The sequence below is a fragment of the Bufo gargarizans genome, chromosome 2 (genome assembly GCF_014858855.1).
Source record: "Bufo gargarizans isolate SCDJY-AF-19 chromosome 2, ASM1485885v1, whole genome shotgun sequence".
In the NCBI taxonomy this organism is placed as follows: Eukaryota; Metazoa; Chordata; class Amphibia; order Anura; family Bufonidae; genus Bufo; species Bufo gargarizans.
In genome coordinates this window covers 187220188-187236391 of record NC_058081.1, presented here as the reverse complement: position 1 = coordinate 187236391, position 16204 = coordinate 187220188, and the positions used below count along the sequence as shown (strand labels likewise).

The window sequence follows — 16204 nt, the reverse complement described above, 5'->3', positions numbered from 1 at the left end:
GTACAGGCACACATTATAGGGGAATTATTACTACTGATGGTATTATGGTGGGTTTTATAACTGCTGGGGGACTAAGTGGAACATGATTACTACTATAGGCACTATAGGGGCATTATTACTTCTGAGGCGAAATGAGGGACACTATTACTAATGGCGGCACTGTTACCACATAGTGCACTCTGGAAGACAATTATTGGTAAGACTTTCGAAAGGACTGTTATGTTGAAGGGGGGGGGGGGGGGCTGGTAACCTTGGTACAGCATCAGCTTAGCACAATTATTGTTGGAGGACTCTGTGTTGTGGTAATGTGAACAGTGCTGGAAGGTGTGTTGTCCCACTTCAGGTACCTCAGATGGGTGAGACAGATAAAATCCAGAGAGTGGCAGTAGTCTCAGCAAAGCATAGTTTTCTGAGACATTTTTGTATACATTTTTTGGGCTGGATTTTACTTGGACTGGTGGCTAGGCTTGGTAAAGGGAGTTCCCAGTTCACACCCTTCCAGTATGGGTTTTCCTTTCTACCTGAGGTGATCGCAGATGAGACCTGCTGTAATCAGGCTGGCATAAAGCGCCTCAGAGTAGGTCAGTCTGAAGCAGAGGCTCTGTGTGTGGTCTCAGTCAGGAGGACTGAGGGGCCACAAGGCTTTTAACAGCCTGAGGTTTGGAGGACCTAGCGACACCTAGAGAGCGAGGGTTGCACGCCCAGCGTCTGGAGGACTACTGGGCCACACTCCCCAAAAAGGTACTGGAGTTGCCACAGCCTTGTGGCTGCAGTATTGATGTTGGCTGAGGAAGGCCGCATATGTTGTCCATGTGTGTACTGAGCTCTTTGAGTGAGATAGGGACGTATTTTGTTTAGGTAGCGCCTAGACGGGCAGGAGTTTATTTGTGTTTTAAGTGTTGGCGGTGCGGAAACCTCACCCCACCCAGTGATGTATAACTGGACTATCATTTATAAGAAGACTGCCAAAATAAATGCACAGTTTGGACATGAAAATCCGTTGTGTGGTGAGATATCTGTAAGTGAGACCCCCTGAAAAGAGACGATCCCTTAAAATGTTTACAGCATTATAAGTGTTTACATTATTATAAGTGTCAGAGCGCTGTGTGCCAGTACTTATTGCAGGGAGCACTATCTGTGTAGTACTAGTATATTCAGGGGCACTGTTTCTGCAGTATGGTATTGGAGAGCATATTAGGGGTGTTCAGAAGGTGTGAAGGATGATTGTGTACCAAACTGTTCAGACAAGAAGCGGCTGAAAGAAATCATCATGGCGGTCTGGTCTGAATGGAGAAGATAAGGAAAGAAAACGTCTTCATCAGAGGACACATCACTGGATGTAAGAGGTATGTGGCACTGTATTACTCTGTATGTTTTGTACCTCTGTATGTAATGTTTTTCAGGTACGTCTTTAACCCCTTAAGGATGTAGGACGTACCGGTACGCCATGTTTGTAGAGTCCTTAAGGACCCAGGGCGTACCGGTACGTCCTAACATTAAAAGTACATTGCGGCGGCGGTTAATAGGAACAGGATGCCTGCTAAAATCATTCAGCGGGCATCCTGTCACAACACTGGGGGGTCAATTCAGACCTGCGGTTTGCGGCTTTTACCTGCGGTTGCGGCGGGTGGTGCCATCGGGTCCCCATGCGGCTGTAGGGTAGACCCGATGGCATGGAAGGCAGCGCGATGTCTAAGGAAGGCACCGCGCTGCCTTCCGGTGACGAGCCTGTGAGATCCAACCCCGTGGATCTCACAGGCCAGAAGCTGTATGAGTAATACACACAGTATTACCCATACAGCCAATGCATTCCAATACAGAAGTATTGGAATGCATTGTAAAGGATCAGACCCCCAAAAGTCCTAAAGTGGGACATAAAATAAAGTGAAAATAAAAGGTTGAAAAAAAGTTTCCCCCAAAAAAATTAAGTTTCAAGTAAAAATAAACAAAAACGTCATTTTCCCCAAATAAAGTAAAAAAAAGTATACATATTAGGTATCGCCGCGTTCGTATCGACCGGCTCTATAAACATATCACATGACCTAACCCCTCAGATGAACACCATAAAAAATAAAATAAACCATTTTTTTGTCACCTTACATCACAAAAAGTACAACAGCAAGCGATCAAAAAGGCGTTTGCCTACCAAAATAGTACCAATCTAACCGTCACCTCATCCCGCAAAAAATGAGCCCCTACCTGAGACAATTGCCCAAAAAATAAAAAAAAAGCTATGGCTCAGAATATGGACACTAAAACACAAAAGTGAAATTTTGAAATTGTATCTCTATTTTCCATTAATTCTTGTGGAACACCTAAAGGGTTAACAAAGTTTGTAAAATCTGTTTTGAATACCTTGAGGGGTGTAGTTTATAGAATGGGCTCATTTTTGGGTGGTTTCTATTATGTAAGCCTCACAAAGTGACTTCAGACCTGAACTGGTCCCTAAAAATTTGGTCTTTGAAAATTTCTGAAAAATTTCAAGATTTGCTTTTAAACTTCTAAGTCCTCCTGCACACAACCGTTTTTTTTCCCCGTTTACTGGCCGTTTTTTGCGTTCCGTATACGGTACCATTCATTTCAATGGTTTCAATGGTTCCGCAAAAAAAAACGGCATGTACTTCGTATGCATTCCGTTTCCGTATTTCCGTTTTGTTTAAAGATAGAAAATGTTCTATTATTGCCCGCAAATCACGTTCCGTGGCTCCAAAAACGGAACACATACGAAAAATGCATCCGTATGTCTTCAGTTTCCTTTCCGTTTTTTGCGGAACCATTTATTGAAAATGTTATGCCCAGCCCAATTTTATCTATGTAATTACTGTATACTGTACATGCCATACGGAAACACAACGGAAACAAAAAACGGAACAACGGATCCGTGAAAAACGGACCGCAAAACACTGAAAAAGCCATACGGTCGTGTCCAGGAGGCCTAAGCCTTGTAACATCCCCAAAAAATAAAATATCATTCCCAAAATAATCCAAACATGAAGTCTTGTGTGCATCCGTGTTTTTTCACGGTCCCATTGACTCGAATGGGTCCGTGAACCGTTGTCCGTCCCCAAAAATTTTGACGGACAGGATACACGGATCACGGAGGCGGATGACAAACGGTGCATTTTCCACGTTTTCAACGGACCCATGGAAAGTCAATGGGTCCGCAGAAAATCACGGAAAACGGAACAACGGCCACGGGTGCACACAACGGTCGTGTGCATGAGGCCTTAGGGGCTGTGGCAGCAGAGGTCACTTTGAGAGGCCTGAGCTCCCAGTTTCAGCTAGCGGTCGTGTTGTGATCAGCAAACCGGCGGTTCTTGAATGGTTCACTCGATCTTTGACTTCGTCGCAACTTACATCAGACACCCCCAGCCAAGAATCAGTGGGTTCGTCAGACACAACCCTTAGTTGGCATCGCCCTGGATTAGGCCCTGTGCACTCGCCTGTCCTCAACCCTGTCCTTTTCTGTTCCCTCACCGTGAGAAGTATTATATGCTGTAGGCTCTGCCTTTTCAACGAGGAGGAGCTATTAGAGGACAGTCTGCAGCTACTGCCTAGCCAAGATGTGGAGGCGACATCCGCCGCTTCCTTCGCTAGGCGGGCAAGTAGTGATGAGGAGAGTGGTGTGGGAGCTGGTGTTGAGAGCGGTCAGGCTCCTGACCCAGAGACGGTTGAGGACAGTGATGTGCAGACACTACTCGATGATGATGATGTAGCTGATCACACTTGGGGGTCGGGTGACGAAGGTGCTTCATTATCATCGGCAGAACAGGGTGTCAGCTTGCCTGTGAGCCAGAGGCGGAGCCAGCAAGTCGCTAGCGTGGCCAGGAGTCAGCAGGGTGGCAGCAGTGGGAGGTCAGGAGCCAAAAGCCCCTGGGGTAGACCACCTGCTTCACGGGAGCCTACCTGCCCGGGAAGTAGCGGTGCAGGGGCTCAAGTCAGTCAGTGTGTAGTGTTGGGGGTAAAAATCACCTACTCGGCGGTGTGGCAGTTTTAATTAAGCCGCCGAAGGAGGTGAACGTGACCGTATGTCGAATCTGTGGGCAGAGGGTGAAGTGTGGCCAGGGTGCCAATGTTGGCACTATGGCCCTGAGTCAACATATGCAGCGTCGCCATAAAGTGGCCTGGGAGAACCGTGGCTCCGATGTGGTGGTCCAGCCTGCCGCAGCAACCGCTGCATCACCCACTGGGACGCACCCGGTTTCTGGCAGTCAAGGCTCCACCACCAAAGGGAGCTGTTTTTCCTTCCTATCATCTGCCAGTCCTGATGCTCCTGCTCCTCCTCGTCAGTCATTATTCCATCCTCCTATTCCCTACTCCCTGTCATTGCGCTGCCTTCCATGCCATCAGGTCCCCCCCACAGCCCAATGGGGACCCGATGGCACCGCCGCACCAGGTAAAATCCGGGAACGTACCGGTACATCATGGGTACCTAAGGGGGTTAAATGATCCTGATGAGTTTCCATATCTGGGAAGTAAATTAGTATGTCATCGAGGTAAATAACAACAAACCTCCCCACCAAATGATGAAAAATGTCATTGATAAAGTGCTGAAAGACCGCTGGGGCATTAGTGAACCCTATGGGTATGACCAAGTTCTGGAAGTGGTCCTTAGGGCTATTAAAGACCGTCTTCCATTCGTCCCATTCCCTGATTCTTATCAGATTATAAGCCCCTCTGAAATCCAACTTGGAAAACACATTGGCTCCGACAATCTAATTGAACAAATCCGAGATCAAGGGAAGGGGATAAGAATCACGGACAGTGATACGATTTAGCTCCCGGAAGTCTAAACACGGTCTAGGGGACCCATCTGTTTTTTTTTTTTTTTTACAAAAAAGAAGCCGGCAGCTACCGGTGACTTAGATGGTCTAATATGTCTGTTTACCAAACTCTTGGTAATATACTCTCGCATAGCTACTCTTTCGGGTTGGGAAAGATTATACAACTGAGACTTTGGCAATTTAGTTCTGGGAATCAGGTTGACAGGACAATCATACTCTCAGTGAGGGGGTAACTCCTGATCTCCACTCTCAGAGAATACGTCAGAAAAATCTGAAAGAAACGGGGGTAACACCTTAGTGGATACCACAGAAAGTGACGCGCCGAGACAGTTGTCTATACAGAAATCACTCCAATTACTGATCTGTCTTTCTTGCCAATCTATGGTAGGATTATGTCTGGTCAACCATGGTAAACCTAGCACTAGAGGGGCAGACAAACCATTCAGTACAAAAACAAGAAATGGACTCAACATGGGAATCACCCACCCTCAAATGAATATCATGCACCATATGAGTCAGACACTTTTGCGAGAGAGGGATAGAATCAAAAGCAAACACAGATATTCCCTTGTTTAATGAGCTTGTTTTAAAACCAAGACTCTGAATGAACTGATAGTCCATAAGGTTAACCCCTGCCCCACTGTCAACAAATACTTCCAATTCAATATTTTCAGAGTCTAGTGCCACCAGTGCAGGCAGGAGAAATCTGGTACTACCGGTAAAAAGACAAAAATACCTTCTCAGACTCCCCACCCATACTGCAAAGAGTAAGAGAACTAGACCCATTAGTTACAACCCCCTTTTTTTTTCTTTTTCACCTTGAGATTTAATATAAGGACATATGTTAATAAAATGTCCTTTACCACAGAAGAAACAAAGTCTTCTCTAAACCCTGAAGTTTCTATTACCAGGGCAAGAAGAGACCTGTCCCAATTGCATAGGCTCATCACCAGACACAAGCTCAAGTGTCTCTGTACCCCGCGGAGCAGAAGAGGCTGTTTCCCCAAATGGTAGTGCAACCTGAGTGAGGGGAACCTTGCACCTCCCTCTCAGGCGTCTATCAGTCTGTATGGCCAGGGACATAGCTGCTTCCAAAGAATCAGGGTTTTTGTGGAATGCCAGGGCGTCTTTTAGTCCCTCAGACAGCCCTTGACAATGACAGCATTGAATATGGAGTGCTGGGTCATTCAACTCAGAATCATTCGCCTATCTCCTAAATTCAGAGCAATATGACTGCAAAAATTCTCCCTGACTCATACTACGCAGCTTAGATTCGGCCAGAGAACCCCGGTCTGAGCCATCATAAATAAGGGCCAGGGCTCTGAAAAATTCATCCACCGATCGGAGGGATTGGGAACCGATCGGTAGAGAAAAGGCCCAGGACTGAGCCTTTCAGCAAAGAAATAATAATGCCCTTTCTTTGATTTTCATCCCCAGATGAGAGCGGACACAGTAGAAAATACAGTTTACAAGATTCTCTGAACCAAACAAAATTATCACTCCCCCCCAGAAAACCTATCAGGGAGGGCGACTTTAGGTTTAAGGCTGCCATGGTTCCCATTGACGGAACCAAACGCCTGAGAATTCCGAAACTGTGCAACTGAATTACGGAGTTCAGCTACCTCCATGATGGTAGGGGCGGTTGATAATGTCACGGCAAGTGGGTATAAAAGGAACACCAAGTAAGGCTACTTTCACACTAGCGTTCGGGCGGATCCGTTCTGAACGGATCCGCTCATAATAATGCAGACGGAGGCTCCGTTCAGAACAGATCCGTCTGCATTATATTAGCAAAAAAAAGCTAAGTGTGAAAATAGCCTGGGACGGATCCGTCCAGACTTTCAATGTAAAGTCAATGGGGGACGGATCCGCTTGAAGATTGAGCAACATTGTGGCATCTTCAAACGGATCCGTCCCCATTGACTTACATTGTAAGTCTGGACGGATCCGCACGGATCCGCACGCCTCCGCACGGCCAGGCGGACACCCGAACGCTGCAAGCAGCGTTCAGCTGTCCGCCTGTCCGTGCGGAGGCGAGCGGAGCGGAGGCTGAACGCCGCCAGACTGATGCAGTCTGAGCGGATCCGCTCCATTCAGACTGCATCAGGGCTGGACGGCTGCGTTCGGGTCCGCTCGTGAGCCCCTTCAAACGGAGCTCACGAGCGGACACCCGAACGCTAGTGTGAAAGCAGCCTAAACAAACAGCAACAGGTAAACAGACTAGGCCCCAAAGCTAGGGAGGGGGGAATGGTAACCTTCTAACAATCCCTGAGCCTCTCCCTGACTGCTGACAGTATGAGCAAGTCCTGATGGTGAATGAACTGATACGCTGGAACCTAAGCCCTGCTGACACTGTAGCAAACCCTAAGCATCTTCCTGAGACCTAGCAGCAACACACGCACAAAGGAGAAAACAGAAGGACTTAGCTTGAGATGAGCGGGGAAAATATCAACCGCAAAGTCAGCAGTAAGAGGCGGACTAAAATAGAGCTTCTTAAACAGCAAACGAGCAGAACCTGTGGAGAGGTGGGATCCAGCCCACAACAACAAACAGAAAGGAAACACAGAAAGACCTGTCAGATAGACTCACGTGCTGCAAGTCTATCCGATCTTCTCAGAACTCTCATAGGGCAGGCAGTGACAGTCACCTTGCCACTATGTGGCCTCCTCATGCTGCTGCCACCTTCACACACTGTAATTGTGCCACTCTGTGACCTCCTGATGCCACCACCACCTGCAGACTCTGTCATTGGGCCACTCTGTGGTCTATTCATGCTGCTTTCACCTCACCACAATGTCATAGGGCCACTCTGTGGACTTCCCATACTGTTCCTACCCTCCCTACTTTATTGCTGGGCCACTATTTAGCATTTTTGGCTTGGCTGACATAATTTATTTGACCCTTCCTCTGATCTGTCAGAAGGAAGGTAAAATGAGACGCACAACGGATCCTGTCTGTGTAGAAGCTGTAAGGCCTGTATGGTCCCATCAGAATTGGTTTGTGATTTGGTAGCCAAAAGCAGGAGTGGGTACAAAACACAGAAGACATGCAAATATTCCGTTCACGTGTCATCTCTGTTTTGGATCCACTCCTGTTTTTTTGGCATTGGCAATACTGATGGATTACGGACCAAATGCTGACCGAGTGAAGGCAGATGCTCCACAGACAGGATCCATTTTTGGTGGGTTATTGTTCTGACGGATCAGAAAGGGCAAAATAATCAGTGACGTCAGCACAATCTTACTGCTGACACCCTTTCCACTCTGTCAGGGGGGCTCTACTTGTATAAGCGTTTAAGGCCTCTTTCACACGGGTGAGTTTTCCGCGCGGGTGCAATGCGTGAGGTGAACGCATTGCACCCGCACTGAATCCGGACCCATTCACTTCTATGGGGCTGTGCACATGAGCGGTGATTTTTCACGCATTATTTGTGAATTGTGTGAAAATCGCAGAATGCTCTATATTCTGCGTTTTTCACGCAACGCAGGCCCCATAGAAGTGAATGGGGCTGCGTGAAAATCACAAGCATCCGCAAGCAAGTGTGGATGCGGTGCGATTTTTCACACATGGTTGCTAAGGAGACAATCGGGATGGGGACACGATCTTTATTATTTGCCCTACATGGTTATAAGGGAAAATAATAGCATTCTTAATAAAAATAATAAACAAATTTAACTCACTCTATCCACTTGGTCGCGTAGCGGATCTATTCTTCTTTCTTCAGGACCTAGGTAAAGGACCTTTGATGACGTCACTGCGCTCATCACATGGTCCATCACCATGGTGATGAGCGCAGTGACGTCTTCAAAGGTCCTTTACCCAGGTCCTAAAGAAAGAGGAAAGAAGAAGCGATCCGCTACGCGATCAAGTGGATGAGGTGAGTTAAATTTGTTTATTTTTAACTCCTAAATTGACATTTTACTATGCATTCTGTATTAAGAATGCTATTATTATTTTTTTAACCCCTCCATCACTATTGCACTATGCATTCTGTATTAAGAATGCTATTATTTTCCCTTATAACCATGTTATAACCGCCAGACTGACGCTCCACCCCATTGACTATAATGGGGACGGGGCAGGGCTCCGGCGCAGCACGGCGAGAGGCCACAGGACTAAAAGTACTGCATGTCCGACTTTTTAGTCCGGCGGCCTCTCCCCGTGCACTGCCGTGCTGCGCCGGAGCTCCGCCACTGTCCCCATTGTAGTCAATGGGAACGGAGCAGCAGTCCGGCGGCATGGCGAAATAGCGGCAGGACGGATCCGACAGGGTGAACAGCTTGTCGGATCCGTCCTGCCGCTAGTGTGAAAGTAGCCTAACCCAAACCCTAACTTCTGTGAAGAAGTCCGGGTTCGGGTCTGGGTACCAAAAATGCTGATTTTTCTCACACGTGTGCAAAACGCATTAAAATGCTTTGCACTGCGGAAAAATTGCGCATTTTTCCGTGACGCACCCGCATCCTATCCGGCCCTCACACGCGATGCCCTTGTGAAACAGGCCTAATAGTATAGGTTCTGTAGACATCTATGTGGAGTCAGCTGATGACGGTGTAAAAGTAGTGCGCTTCTTATTGGCACTAACATCGACCTGTAAGGCTGAGTTCATATTTGAGTTATTTGGTCTGTTCTGGCTCCGTGATTGCCCTAATAAGTGAAGTGTGCAGTCATTCTAAGAGCTACACCTGTCATCTGCATGTCATACTGACTAACAGTATTATGTCACTACCAAAGCAGACTCCCTTTGGGTGCTAGGGTACTTTCCCACTAGCGGCAGGACGGATCCGACAAGCTGTTCACCCTGTCGGATCCGTCCTGCCGCTATTTCGCCGGACCGCCGTTCAGTCCCCATTGACTATAATGGGGACGGGGGCGGAGCTCCGGCACAGCACGGCAGTGCACACGAGAGGCCGCCGGACTAAAAAGTCAGACATGCAGTACTTTTAGTCCGGCGGCCTCTGACCGTGCACTGCGCCGGAGCTCCGGCGAAATAGCGGCAGGACGGATCAGACAGGGTGAACAGCCTGTCGGATCCGTCCTGCCGCTCGTGTGAAAGTAGCCTTACTGCAAGGCACAGTGTTCTACACCCCTATAAAGGCTCTCTGCAGCCAGGAAATAGCCGTTTTTTTATGTAATTCACTGCACGTTTATTGGGATCGAACATTTATTTTATTTTTTTAATTGGCGAACCTGCGAATCAAATTTTTTAAAACTACTACTCAGAACCTCTGATCATCAGCTGTTCACACTGGTCCGGCCCCGGAAATAACGCACCAGGGCCCAGCCGCACTCAGCCTGTAGATGGCGTAAGCCCAGGCTGTCCAGACCCCATACTGCCCACTGTTGTGCTGCGGCAGGGGATGCCAGGGGCACCCATGGGTGGCAGCAAGCCTTGCCAAGCCCACCTGTATCTCACACTATATGCCATATAGCAGTTGTGGATTTTTTTGCAGCAAAAACATTTGAAATTGCATCTGATCCCTAAAAGATTTGCTTTTGTCTCCAGAGAAGCAGAACCTGACAGGACCACACTGCCAGTGTGAACAGAGACTAACACCAGTGCCGGCCATGTAATAGTGCAGAAACCATCCAGCAGACATTCAGTACCACAGACATTTCCCTGCATGACCCGTGCACATTGGTGGGAGTCACGCCCCCTAGCGCAGGTTATGTAAGCAGCACGATGCGGTACCGCCGGCTATATACGCCCTGCACCCAGCATGGCACACTCTCTCTGATGCCTCCCCTCATCATACCCGATAGTTACCCGGACGGGTACCTCACCAACCTGAGCGGTTATCACTGCGCTCCCTGATATCTTCTGCCACAACACTTCACCAGGTAACGCCCTACTCACCGCTCATTGGTTAATTAAGTTGAGGAGGCGGGGCCTAAATCGCTGAGCAAGCTGGATCTAGAAGTTTATAGCTGGTGGCTGCGGGCGCTGTGTGTACCAGATGCTGGGATTTCCCGCACATTCCTTATTGATTAATCCATATTGATCTGGTACCACTGGACCACATAGCAGTACATAGGAGAAGCTTTGTGAACACTGCCATTGTATAGCAGCTCCTCGTTAGTATAGTGGTAAGTATCCCCGCCTGTCACGCGGGAGACCGGGGTTCGATTCCCCGACGGGGAGGCTACATATTTTCTTCCCCCAAAAAAGAGGATTTTAGGCAATGAAAAATAATCTTACTTTTGTAATAGGATCTTCATAATGAGAAGTTATAAATCTTTTATCATTTGACTGTCACGTTTTATAAGTGCAGCAGAAACTATATTCTGGGGAGCATTGTAGAAGTGTCAGATAACAGGAAGATCCTTAGTACATTGCCCGATATTCCTAGTAGTTTCACACATGCCCCTAACAGGCTGCAGTATACATGGCCGGTTAGCTCAGTTGGTTAGAGCGTGGTGCTAATAACGCCAAGGTCGCGGGTTCGATCCCCGTACGGGCCACATGTTTTACTGTGAAACAAGCTGGAGGCCTGCAGTGCCTACTCCATGTCCAGAGGCAACGCTTACTTTATTTATCCCCTTAGGACCAGCTAAAATTTCTTACTATATATTCACATGGCTCAGCTAATACAGTCTATTTTTAATCATTGTTCTACCCTTAAAGGGGTTATCTGACACTAACAAATGCCCCCCCCATATGCCGGCCCCCCACACTAAGGCTCCATTCAGACGGAAAAGATGCGGACTGCATTTCCTTCACAATCCCGAATTTCCGGTACGCGGCTCCGCAAAAAAAAAAAAAAAAACGTCCTATTCTTGTTAGCAGCTGCGGACAAGAATAGACATTTCTATTGGGGTACCGGCCCGGTGTTCTGCGGATCCGCAAAACACTGCGGACATGTGAATGGACCCTAATTCTATTTACCTGGGTCCCCGCACCGCTGCAGCTGCTTCTCCCCGTGTGTGTATGAAAACATCCAATGTCAGGGAGAGAGCAGCCAATGGCAGGCAGTGACGGGGACGAGCCTTAGCGTCACCATCAATACTAGGGAGGCTCATCCCCATCACCGCCAGCCATTGGCTGCTCCCCCCCGACACCGGATGTTTTCATACGCACACGGGGAGAAGCAGCTGCGTCAGTGCGGGGAGCCAGGTAAGTAGAATTAGTGTGAGCGGCCCAGCGAACGGAGGGGCTTTTGTTAGTCAGATAACCCCTTTAAGGCTATATAAACACGACCATATCAGTTTTCTTTTTGTGGTTATTCTTGTCCACAAATGTACGGACATGTTCTGTAATGAGCGGAACGGCCACACAGATGCAAACAGGTATATAATCAATGTGCTGTGTGCAATATTTGCGGACCCATAGAAATGAATGGGTCCGTGTGTGAGCCACAAAAAAATGCGAATCGGACCCAAACTATAGTGGTGTGAACAAGGCCTAGAAGACATGTGTCAGCGGTGACATCCCTTTAGGTGCACGTCCCGTGCCACATAGATTTGCTCATCGATTATAATGGCGTCTTTCTTTTATACTGTGGCTCCCTTGCAGAGAAAGCTAACTTTTAAGAAATATTCAAATGAGGCAATTAGTGCAACGAGGGTGGCACCATTGCTCTAGTTGCACTCAAGCTCCTCCCTCTGCCCAGCCCCTCCTTTGGCTCACCGATTGTCAGGGCCAGGTATTAGGTACATCATTTTGCCAGGCCCCGTATTCTCACACATGCCTCATCCAATATCATACTGGCGCATGCGCAGTACACTTGCTTACACCTGGCAGAGACTCTGCTGCACATGTGCCAATATATTGAATAGCACAAGTACGAGAATTCGGGGCCAGGAGAATGATATACCTGCAGCCTGGCCCTGTCAATTGAGTGTGCGAGGGAGGGGCCAGACAGAGACAGGAGTGGAGCTTGGGTGCAATGAGAGCAAGGCTAAACACTCCATTTGCATATAACTTAGAAATTAGATTTTGCAGCCTCTCACAGCATACCAAGCATAGCGCCGTCCATTGTATAGTGGCAGTGCTTGGTATTACAGCCCAGCCCTATTTACTTGAATGGGGCTGAATTACTCCTAGGCCACGTGACCAATGAACGTGATGTTACGTGGCCTAAGTGTTCACAGAACGCTGCAGCCTCTTCATCCCTGGAGATGGACCCGGCCAATCTCATATTTTCGATCTATCCTATATGTACACCCTGAAGAACTGGTTCTTTTTGCCCTTTCAAGCACATTATTCCCATGTGAATGACGCTTACCTCTCATTCTAGAGGGCTTTTAGAGCTGAATCCATTGTATGATTTCTTTCTAACGGGGTCTCTCAGGTCCCATTGTGGTGTCCATCCTTCTGACTGGAAATATATGCCTACATATTGCAACCAACGTGACAGAACTAAGAATCCAACAGCAGCGGGAGCAGTGCCATAGGATGGTCAGGGGGCCCCTGATTGATGTGTGGAGAGCCTCCTTCATACTCCGATGACTCCAGGACCCAAAAGGTACAAAGCATGTTCATTCAGGGATCAACCCTGTGACCGAGGTGTTCCAAGCATCGAGCAGTGCTCTAACAGGATCAAGCAGCAGTGTGCGGTCTTTGCAGGCAGCCATATTACCCTTCAGTATATTCCAGGACAATATCATTATTACTACCGGAAAAGTAGAAATCGGGGAAGTTGCAAGGCCAGTGACCTTGGTATCTTAAAGGGGTTGTCCCTGAATGAGAAACCTATACACAGGACAGGTGATAAGTGTCTGATCAGTGGTGGTCTGACTGCTGGGACCCCCAACGATCACAAAAATGGGGTTGTGTGTCCTCCTTTTAAATTAAACGGCGGTTTGGCCTGTGCACTTCCGCTCCATTCAAACTCTATGGGACCGTCAGAAAGAGCTGAACACTATCTCCGGCAGTCCCATGGACTTTGAATCAACCACTGCTTTACTCAAACTGGGGACATGGAACCCCAAGTCTCGTGATTGGTGGGGGTCCCAGCAGTCAGGTAATGGACAGAAGTTCAGGAGTGTGGGGGTCATATGTGTGCAACATCTCAAATATATGAGTATTACACTCACCGGTAATCCAGTTTCCTGGAAGTCTCCATGACAGCACACACTGAGATTGCCTTCCTCTGATAGGACAGGAAAAAGCACACAGAGGTTTAAAAACACCACCCCGGGCAGGGCCGGTTCTAGGTGAAATGGGGCCTTGGGGTGAAAAACAATAAGCACCACCCACCCTTCCCCACGACACTTGCTGACTTTAACATCCCGTATTGTAAACAAATGCAAGTGGCAAAGCAACATGTACAAGTAAAAATTTCTTATATAATAGTGCCACCTAATCATGTGCCAGTAGTAATTTACCCCAAAGATGCCCACCAATAATGTGCCATTAAGAAGTTCCCCCATAGTGCAACCTAATAATGTGCCAGTAAAAAGTGCCCCCAATGATGCCCCCCAGCCTCAATGTCACATTTCTCCCCTCTATGTCACGTCATCACCCCCTCCTTTTTACATCACCCCCTTCGTATCACAGTATTTCTCCCCCCCCCCCATGGCACATTTCTCCCCCTCCATGGGCCAGTGGCAGCAGCACATCTCTCCTCCCCCCCCCCCCCCCCATGGCAAATTTCTCTTAGTCCCACTCCATGGGCCAGTTGCACTTGCAGCAGCACATCTCTCCTTCCCCCGCCCCCCCCTCCCCCATAGCACATTTCTCCAGCACATGCACATCTCTCATGAGTCATTCTAAGCCCCCCTTTCCCTGCCAATAGCACATTTCTCCAGCAGTGCACATACATTCTAACCCCTAATTCGCCACCCCCCCAAATGCACATTTCTCCAGACCAGAGACCAGGGCTAGTACATCTCTGCTCCCACTGGCACTGGGACGGGTGAGATCCAACTTATTTGTACCTGTTCTGTTGCTGTTGGAACTTGGCTGTGTGTGGGCCTTCCCTTTCCCTGGCAGAGTCTGTGGCTGGCGCTCGCTCCTTCTTCTCTGGGGGCGGAGCTGGCAGTGGCAACGTCAGACGCAAAGACGTGCCTGTGCGGCAGCAGCCACTGCTCTCTTAAAGAGACAGGCAGCAGAGTAGGGCTCAGAGCGGCCGCAGGCCCCGCCTCAGTCTTTCCATTAGTCCGGCCGCACCAGGACTTCATGCGCTTAGCACTGTTAGCCAGCCAGTGGCCGCAACAGTACGCCACAGCAGAATTATAGACTAGTTAGTTGCGGGCCGGCCATGTCCTCATTGGCAAATACATCAACCCTATAATGTTTGGTGAAGGTGTGAGCCCTCTTCCAAGTGGCCGCTCTGCAAATTTCTTCTAAAGACACAGAGGCTCTCTCGGCCCAGGAAGTAGACACGGATCTTACTGAATGAGCTCTGAGGGACGGAGGAGCCTCTCTACCGGAGGCTCTATAGGCCTCAGAAATGGCACACCTAATCCAGCGGGATATAGAGCTTTTTGCCACTTTTTTTTTACCCTTATTAAGGTCGGAAAACTGAATAAATACGTTTTTATCTATCCTCCAATCTCTGGTGACATCTAGATAATGAAGTACACTTTTTCTAACATCTAAATTATGAAATTTTGTTTTCTGCTCGTTTTTGGGGTTGACTCAGTCTATGAGCTGTGCGCTACGATTGGCCAGCGCTGCAGCAAGGGACAACCCTAATACAAAAACTCCGCCCAGTACAACAGAGGGAGCTGCAGACACCGGAGCCTATACAGGGCGAACGGAGCGGTGCCCAGACATACTAGTAAGTGCAGGGGGACCCCTGGGCGCTGCTTTGCCCACTGATATAGTTTAGTTTTTAGTTTTTAAACTAGTGAAAGGTCCTCTTTAAGGGTATTCAGGGAGAGACCCATATCCAAACCGTCCTGGAGAAATTCCAGGATGAGAGGGATATTGGGGTTAGATTGCACCACACCAGGATGCAATTTTTTTCCCAACCTTAAGATATACCTTAGATGTATTGGAATTTCTACTGAGGAAAAGGGTATTTACAATCCTCTGTGATAGACCAAGACCTAAGAGGATGGATTGCTCAGTAACCAGGCTGACAGCTTGAGAAGACTGTGGTTCGGATGAGAGATTGGACCCTGCATTAGAAGATCTTTTCTCGGAAAGAACAGGATTGGATCTTCCTGGCTGAGGGATTTTACGAGACCAAACCAGCCCCTTCTGGGCCAAAAGGGGACGACCAAGATTAGGACACACCTTTCGGATTTGAATTTCTGCAGAACCTTTGGGATCATTGGGATTGGGGGGGAAGGCATAAACCAGTCTCGACGTCCAGTCCTGAGTGAAGGCGTCTACTGCCACACCGGGATCTCTTGGATTGTGTGAGAAGTAACGCGGTACTTTGTGGTTTCTTCTTGAGGCGAACAGATCTAGTGTAATGAGGGGCCGGCGCTGTGAAGAAAGCATGCAGCGCCGGCCCCTCATTACACTAGAT

General features: G+C 48.3%; 1 protein-coding gene and 2 non-coding genes across 3 annotated transcripts in view; 2 read left to right on the top strand and 1 right to left on the bottom strand.

Moving 5' to 3' along the window:
- Positions 1-14699, bottom strand: part of LOC122929685 (endonuclease 8-like 1) — a 66279-nt gene extending 51580 nt beyond the window's left edge. Inside the window, exons 1-2 of the mRNA XM_044283323.1 lie at positions 14661-14699; positions 13818-13873 (exon numbers count right to left, since the gene is read on the bottom strand). The gene's annotated coding sequence lies outside the window, so the exon portion shown is untranslated. The remainder of the gene's footprint in view (positions 1-13817; positions 13874-14660) is intronic.
- Positions 10852-10923, top strand: TRNAD-GUC. Its single transcript has one exon. It is a non-coding gene; the product is annotated as a tRNA-Asp (tRNA).
- TRNAI-AAU lies at positions 11170-11243 on the top strand. Its single transcript has one exon. It is a non-coding gene; the product is annotated as a tRNA-Ile (tRNA).
- Positions 14700-16204: the final 1505 nt, after the last annotated feature.